This window comes from Lepisosteus oculatus, chromosome 14 (assembly GCF_040954835.1).
Source record: "Lepisosteus oculatus isolate fLepOcu1 chromosome 14, fLepOcu1.hap2, whole genome shotgun sequence".
Lineage (NCBI taxonomy): Eukaryota > Metazoa > Chordata > Actinopteri > Semionotiformes > Lepisosteidae > Lepisosteus > Lepisosteus oculatus.
The window spans coordinates 16,755,070-16,762,569 of NC_090709.1; the positions used below are offsets into that span (position 1 = coordinate 16,755,070).

A 7,500-nucleotide genomic window follows, 5' to 3' on the forward strand; every position below is an offset into this window, starting at 1 on the left:
CGCTATAGAGGATCGCTGTGGAGAGCTGCTGCTGTGCTTTGACATCTGAGCTCTGTGGAAAACGATCTCAATACAATTCTGAAAAACGCGACTCTACGAACGCCAGCCGAACAAGTCTCCACAGCCGAAGCGCTGTGTCTCTTTTCAGCTGGCGATAAACCTTTCCTCGATTCTTTGCGGACTTGTAAAACTGTTCCTGATCAGAATAAAAAACGCTCACGCTAATACACAAGCACCCGTGTCTCGCCAAAGCTGACAAATAAACAGACGGACAAGCCGCACTGCACGTGTGAACAGGGGAATGAGCCAGCGAGCGGGGATAGGGCGCTTCCTGCGCTTAAAAGCTTACAGCACCTGGTATTCCCAGGCGGTCTCCCATCCAAGTACTAACCAGGCCCATCCCTGTTTAGCTTCCGAGATCAGACGAGATCAGGTGTGCTCAAGGGGGTGTGGCTGAAGCAAGAGCAAGGCTCGCTGGCACCCTTCTTATTGAGAGGACAGCTCCGTCACCTCTTTTACGACGCTGCTCTTTTTCCCTTGCGTTTTTCTCTTCTTCCCACGTTCTCTCTCTTCACTGCCTTCGTCCCCGCTCTATTTCACTTCAGCCTTTCACTCTTGCTTCCTTCCAATGAGGACGGAGCTGCGGGAGAAAGGGCGCTATAGAGGATCGCTGTGGAGAGCTGCTGCTGTGCTTTGACATCTGAGCTCTGAGGAAACCGATCTCAATACAATTCTGAAAAACGCGACTCTCCGAACGCCAGCCGAACAAGTCTCCCCAGCCGAAGCGCTGTGTCTTTTTTCAGCTGGCGATAAACCTTTCCTCGATCATTTGCGGACTTGTTAAACTGTTCCTGATCAGAATAAAAAACGCTCACGCTAATACACAAGCACCCGTGTCTCGCCAAAGCTGACAAATAAACAGACAGACAAGCCGCACTGCACGTGTGAACAGGGGAATGAGCCAGCGAGCGGGGATAGGGCGCCTCCTGCGTTTAAGAGCTTACAGCACCTGGTACTCCCAGGCGGTCTCCCATCCAAGTACTAACCAGGCCCATCCCTGTTTAGCTTCCAAGATCAGACGAGATCAGGCGTGCTCAAGGGGGTGTGGCCGTAAGCGAGAGCAAGGCTCGCTGGCACCCTTCTTATTGAGAGGACAGCTCCGTCACCTCTTTTACGACGCTGCTCTTTTTCCCTTGCGTTTTTCTCTTCTTCCCACGTTCTCTCTCTTCACTGCCATCGTCCCCGCTCTATTTCACTTCAGCCTTTCACTCTTGCTTCCTTCCAATGAGGACGGAGCTGCGGGAGAAAGGGCGCTATAGAGGATCGCTGTGGAGAGCTGCTGCTGTGCTTTGACATCTGAGCTCTGTGGAAAACGATCTCAATACAATTCTGAAAAACGCGACTCTCCGAACGCCAGCCGAACAAGTCTCCACAGCCGAAGCGCTGTGTCTCTTTTCAGCTGGCGATAAACCTTTCCTCGATCCTTTGCGGACTTGTTAAACTGTTCCTGATCAGAATAAAAAACGCTCACGCTAATACACAAGCACCCGTGTCTCGCCAAAGCTGACAAATAAACAGACGGACAAGCCGCACTGCACGTGTGAACAGGGGAATGAGCGAGCGAGCGGGGATAGGGCGCCTCCTGCGCTTAAAAGCTTACAGCACCTGGTATTCCCAGGCGGTCTCCCATCCAAGTACTAACCAGGCCCATCCCTGTTTAGCTTCCGAGATCAAAAGAGATCAGGCGTGCTCAAGGGGGTGTGGCCGTAAGCAAGAGCAAGACTCGCTGGCACCCTTCTTATTGAGAGGACAGCTCCGTCACCTCTTTTGCGACGCTGCTTTTTTTCCCTTGCGTTTTTCTCTTCTTCCCACGTTCTCTCTCTTCACTGCCTTCGTCCCCGCTCTATTTCACTTCAGCCTTTCACTCTTGCTTCCTTCCAATGAGGACGGAGCTGCGGGAGAAAGGGCGCTATAGAGGATCGCTGTGGAGAGCTGCTGCTGTGCTTTGACATCTGAGCTCTGTGGAAAACGATCTCAATACAATTCTGAAAAACGCGACTCTCCGAACGCCAGCCGAACAAGTCTCCACAGCCGAAGCGCTGTGTCTCTTTTCAGCTGGCGATAAACCTTTCCTCGATCCTTTGCGGACTTGTAAAACTGTTCCTGATCAGAATTAAAAAACGCTCACGCTAATACACAAGCACCCGTGTCTCGCCAAAGCTGACAAATAAACAGACGGACAAGCCGCACTGCACGTGTGAACAGGGGAATGAGCGAGCGAGCGGGGATAGGGCGCCTCCTGCGCTTAAAAGCTTACAGCACCTGGTATTCCCAGGCGGTCTCCCATCCAAGTACTAACCAGGCCCATCCCTGTTTAGCTTCCGAGATCAGGCGTGCTCAAGGGGGTGTGGCCATAAGCAAGAGCAAGGCTCGCTGGCACCCTTCTTATTGAGAGGACAGCTCCGTCACCTCTTTTACGACGCTGCTTTTTTTCCCTTGCGTTTTTCTCTTCTTCCCACGTTCTCTCTCTTCACTGCCTTCGTCCCCGCTCTATTTCACTTCAGCCTTTCACTCTTGCTTCCTTCCAATGAGGACGGAGCTGCGGGAGAAAGGGCGCTATAGAGGATCGCTGTGGAGAGCTGCTGCTGTGCTTTGACATCTGAGCTCTGTGGAAAACGATCTCAATACAATTCTGAAAAACGCGACTCTCCGAACGCCAGCCGAACAAGTCTCCACAGCCGAAGCGCTGTGTCTCTTTTCAGCTGGCGATAAACCTTTCCTCGATCCTTTGCGGACTTGTAAAACTGTTCCTGATCAGAATAAAAAACGCTCACGCTAATACACAAGCACCCGTGTCTCGCCAAAGCTGACAAATAAACAGACGGACAAGCCGCACTGCACGTGTGAACAGGGGAATGAGCGAGCGAGCGGGGATAGGGCGCCTCCTGCGCTTAAAAGCTTACAGCACCTGGTATTCCCAGGCGGTCTCCCATCCAAGTACTAACCAGGCCCATCCCTGTTTAGCTTCCGAGATCAGACGAGATCAGGCGTGCTCAAGGGGGTGTGACCATAAGCGAGAGCAAGGCTCGCTGGCACCCTTCTTATTGAGAGGACAGCTCTGTCACCTCTTTTACGACGCTGCTTTTTTTCCCTTGCGTTTTTCTCTTCTTCCCACGTTCTCTCTCTTCACTGCCTTCGTACCCGCTCTATTTCACTTCAGCCTTTCACTTTTGCTTCCTTCCAATGAGGACGGAGCTGCGGGAGAAAGGGCGCTATAGAGGATCGCTGTGGAGAGCTGCTGCTGTGCTTTGACATCTGAGCTCTGTGGAAAACGATCTCAATACAATTCTGAAAAACGCGACTCTCCGAACGCCAGCCGAACAAGTCTCCACAGCCGAAGCGCTGTGTCTCTTTTCAGCTGGCGATAAACCTTTCCTCGATCCTTTGCGGACTTGTTAAACTGTTCCTGATCAGAATAAAAAACGCTCACGCTAATACACAACTACCCGTGTCTCGCCAAAGCTGACAAATAAACAGACAGACAAGCCGCACTGCACGTGTGAACAGGGGAATGAGCCAGCGAGCGGGGATAGGGCGCCTCCTGCGTTTAAGAGCTTACAGCACCTGGTACTCCCAGGCGGTCTCCCATCGAAGTACTAACCAGGCCCATCCCTGTTTAGCTTCCAAGATCAGACGAGATCAGGCGTGCTCAAGGGGGTGTGGCCGTAAGCGAGAGCAAAGCTCGCTGGCACCCTTCTTATTGAGAGGACAGCTCCGTCACCTCTTTTACGACGCTGCTCTTTTTCCCTTGCGTTTTTCTCTTCTTCCCACGTTCTCTCTCTTCACTGCCTTCGTCCCCGCTCTATTTCACTTCAGCCTTTCACTCTTGCTTCCTTCCAATGAGGACGGAGCTGCGGGAGAAAGGGCGCTATAGAGGATCGCTGTGGAGAGCTGCTGCTGTGCTTTGACATCTGAGCTCTGTGGAAAACGATCTCAATACAATTCTGAAAAACGCGACTCTCCGAACGCCAGCCGAACAAGTCTCCACAGCCGAAGCGCTGTGTCTCTTTTCAGCTGGCGATAAACCTTTCCTCGATCCTTTGCGGACTTGTAAAACTGTTCCTGATCAGAATAAAAAACGCTCACGCTAATACACAAGCACCCGTGTCTCACCAAAGCTGACAAATAAACAGACGGACAAGCCGCACTGCACGTGTGAACAGGGGAATCAGCGAGCGAGCGGGGATAGGGTGCCTCCTGCGCTTAAAAGCTTACAGCATCTGGTATTCCCAGGCGGTCTCCCATCCAAGTACTAACCAGGCCCATTCCTGTTTAGCTTCCTAGATCAGACGAGATCAGGCGTGCTCAAGGGGGTGTGGCCGTAAGCGAGAGCAAGGCTCGCTGGCACCCTTCTTATTGAGAGGACAGCTCCGTCACCTCTTTTACCATGCTGCTTTTTTTCCCTTGCGTTTTTCTCTTCTTCCCACGTTCTCTCTCTTCACTGCCTTCGTCCCCGCTCTATTTCACTTCAGCCTTTCACTCTTGCTTCCTTCCAATGAGGACGGAGCTGCGGGAGAAAGGGCGCTATAGAGGATCGCTGTGGAGAGCTGCTGCTGTGCTTTGACATCTGAGCTCTGTGGAAAACGATCTCAATACAATTCTGAAAAACGCGACTCTCCGAACGCCAGCCGAACAAGTCTCCACAGCCGAAGCGCTGTGTCTCTTTTCAGCTGGCGATAAACCTTTCCTCGATCCTTTGCGGACTTGTAAAACTGTTCCTGATCAGAATAAAAAACGCTCACGCTAATACACAAGCACCCGTGTCTCGCCAAAGCTGACAAATAAACAGACGGACAAGCCGCACTGCTCGTGTGAACAGGGGAGTGAGCGAGCGAGCGGGGATAGGGCGCCTCCTGCGCTTAAAAGCTTACAGCACCTGGTATTCCCAGGCGGTCTCCCATCCAAGTATTAACCAGGCCCATCCCTGTTTAGCTTCTGAGATCAGACGAGATCAGGCGTGCTCAAGGGGGTGTGGCCGTAAGCGAGAGCAAGGCTCGCTGGCACCCTTCTTATTGAGAGGACAGCTCCGTCACCTCTTTTACGACGCTGCTTTTTTTCTCTTGCGTTTTTCTCTTCTTCCCACGTTCTCTCTCTTCACTGCCTTCGTCCCCGCTCTATTTCACTTCAGCCTTTCACTCTTGCTTCCTTCCAATGAGGACGGAGCTGCGGGAGAAAGGGCGCTATAGAGGATCGCTGTGGAGAGCTGCTGCTGTGCTTTGACATCTGAGCTCTGTGGAAAACGATCTCAATACAATTCTGAAAAACGCGACTCTACGAACGCCAGCCGAACAAGTCTCCACAGCCGAAGCGCTGTGTCTCTTTTCAGCTGGCGATAAACCTTTCCTCGATTCTTTGCGGACTTGTAAAACTGTTCCTGATCAGAATAAAAAACGCTCACGCTAATACACAAGCACCCGTGTCTCGCCAAAGCTGACAAATAAACAGACGGACAAGCCGCACTGCACGTGTGAACAGGGGAATGAGCCAGCGAGCGGGGATAGGGCGCTTCCTGCGCTTAAAAGCTTACAGCACCTGGTATTCCCAGGCGGTCTCCCATCCAAGTACTAACCAGGCCCATCCCTGTTTAGCTTCCGAGATCAGACGAGATCAGTCGTGCTCAAGGGGGTGTGGCCGTAAGCAAGAGCAAGGCTCGCTGGCACCCTTCTTATTGAGAGGACAGCTCCGTCACCTCTTTTACGACGCTGCTCTTTTTCCCTTGCGTTTTTCTCTTCTTCCCACGTTCTCTCTCTTCACTGTCTTCGTCCCCGCTCTATTTCACTTCAGCCTTTCACTCTTGCTTCCTTCCAATGAGGACGGAGCTGCGGGAGAAAGGGCGCTATAGAGGATCGCTGTGGAGAGCTGCTGCTGTGCTTTGACATCTGAGCTCTGAGGAAACCGATCTCAATACAATTCTGAAAAACGCGACTCTCCGAACGCCAGCCGAACAAGTCTCCCCAGCCGAAGCGCTGTGTCTTTTTTCAGCTGGCGATAAACCTTTCCTCGATCATTTGCGGACTTGTTAAACTGTTCCTGATCAGAATAAAAAACGCTCACGCTAATACACAAGCACCCGTGTCTCGCCAAAGCTGACAAATAAACAGACGGACAAGCCGCACTGCACGTGTGAACAGGGGAATGAGCCAGCGAGCGGGGATAGGGCGATTCCTGCGCTTAAAAGCTTACAGCACCTGGTATTCCCAGGCGGTCTCCCATCCAAGTACTAACCAGGCCCATCCCTGTTTAGCTTCCGAGATCAGACGAGATCAGGCGTGCTCAAGGGGGTGTGGCCGTAAGCGAGAGCAAGGCTCGCTGGCACCCTTCTTATTGAGAGGACATCTCCGTCACCTCTTTTACGACGCTGCTTTTTTTCCCTTGCGTTTTTCTCTTCTTCCCACGTTCTCTCTCTTCACTGCCTTCGTCCCCGCTCTATTTCACTTCAGCCTTTCACTCTTGCTTCCTTCCAATGAGGACGGAGCTGCGGGAGAAAGGGCGCTATAGAGGATCGCTGTGGAGAGCTGCTGCTGTGCTTTGACATCTGAGCTCTGTGGAAAACGATCTCAATACAATTCTGAAAAACGCGACTCTACGAACGCCAGCCGAACAAGTCTCCACAGCCGAAGCGCTGTGTCTCTTTTCAGCTGGCGATAAACCTTTCCTCGATTCTTTGCGGACTTGTAAAACTGTTCCTGATCAGAATAAAAAACGCTCACGCTAATACACAAGCACCCGTGTCTCGCCAAAGCTGACAAATAAACAGACGGACAAGCCGCACTGCATGTGTGAACAGGGGAATGAGCGAGCGAGCGGGGATAGGGCGCCTCCTGTGCTTAAAAGCTTACAGCACCTGGTATTCCCAGGCGGTCTCCCATCCAAGTACTAACCAGGCCCATCCCTGTTTAGCTTCCGAGATCAGACGAGATCAGGCGTGCTCAAGGGGGTGTGGCCGTAAGCGAGAGCAAGGCTCGCTGGCACCCTTCTTATTGAGAGGACAGCTCCGTCACCTCTTTTACGACGCTGCTTTTTTTCCCTTGCGTTTTTCTCTTCTTCCCACGTTCTCTCTCTTCACTGCCTTCGTCCCCGCTCTATTTCACTTCAGCCTTTCACTCTTGCTTCCTTCCAATGAGGACGGAGCTGCGGGAGAAAGGGCGCTATAGAGGATCGCTGTGGAGAGCTGCTGCTGTGCTTTGACATCTGAGCTCTGTGGAAAACGATCTCAATACAATTCTGAAAAACGCGACTCTCCGAACGCCAGCCGAACAAGTCTCCACAGCCGAAGCGCTGTGTCTCTTTTCAGCTGGCGATAAACCTTTCCTCGATCCTTTGCGGACTTGTAAAACTGTTCCTGATCAGAATAAAAAACGCTCACGCTAATACACAAGCACCCGTGTCTCGCCAAAGCTGACAAATAAACAGACGGACAAGCCGCACTGCACGTGTGAA

General features: G+C 52.1%; 8 non-coding genes and 4 pseudogenes across 8 annotated transcripts; all 12 read right to left on the reverse strand.

Moving 5' to 3' along the window:
- Positions 1–7,500, reverse strand: part of LOC138242774 (zinc finger and SCAN domain-containing protein 2-like) — a 587,776-nt pseudogene that overhangs the window by 395,812 nt on the left and 184,464 nt on the right.
- Positions 343–460, reverse strand: LOC138218241 (5S ribosomal RNA; annotated as a pseudogene).
- LOC138217223 (5S ribosomal RNA) lies at positions 998–1,116 on the reverse strand. The gene has a single exon (XR_011180935.1). It is a non-coding gene; the product is annotated as a 5S ribosomal RNA (ribosomal RNA).
- LOC138216219 (5S ribosomal RNA) lies at positions 1,654–1,772 on the reverse strand. The gene has a single exon (XR_011179931.1). It is a non-coding gene; the product is annotated as a 5S ribosomal RNA (ribosomal RNA).
- LOC138218954 (5S ribosomal RNA) lies at positions 2,311–2,419 on the reverse strand (annotated as a pseudogene).
- On the reverse strand, positions 2,957–3,075 carry LOC138216194 (5S ribosomal RNA). The gene has a single exon (XR_011179906.1). It is a non-coding gene; the product is annotated as a 5S ribosomal RNA (ribosomal RNA).
- LOC138217593 (5S ribosomal RNA) lies at positions 3,613–3,731 on the reverse strand. The gene has a single exon (XR_011181305.1). It is a non-coding gene; the product is annotated as a 5S ribosomal RNA (ribosomal RNA).
- On the reverse strand, positions 4,269–4,387 carry LOC138218848 (5S ribosomal RNA; annotated as a pseudogene).
- Positions 4,925–5,043, reverse strand: LOC138245468 (5S ribosomal RNA). The gene has a single exon (XR_011194078.1). It is a non-coding gene; the product is annotated as a 5S ribosomal RNA (ribosomal RNA).
- Positions 5,581–5,699, reverse strand: LOC138216941 (5S ribosomal RNA). The gene has a single exon (XR_011180654.1). It is a non-coding gene; the product is annotated as a 5S ribosomal RNA (ribosomal RNA).
- Positions 6,237–6,355, reverse strand: LOC138243925 (5S ribosomal RNA). Its single transcript, XR_011192539.1, has one exon. It is a non-coding gene; the product is annotated as a 5S ribosomal RNA (ribosomal RNA).
- On the reverse strand, positions 6,893–7,011 carry LOC138243926 (5S ribosomal RNA). The gene has a single exon (XR_011192540.1). It is a non-coding gene; the product is annotated as a 5S ribosomal RNA (ribosomal RNA).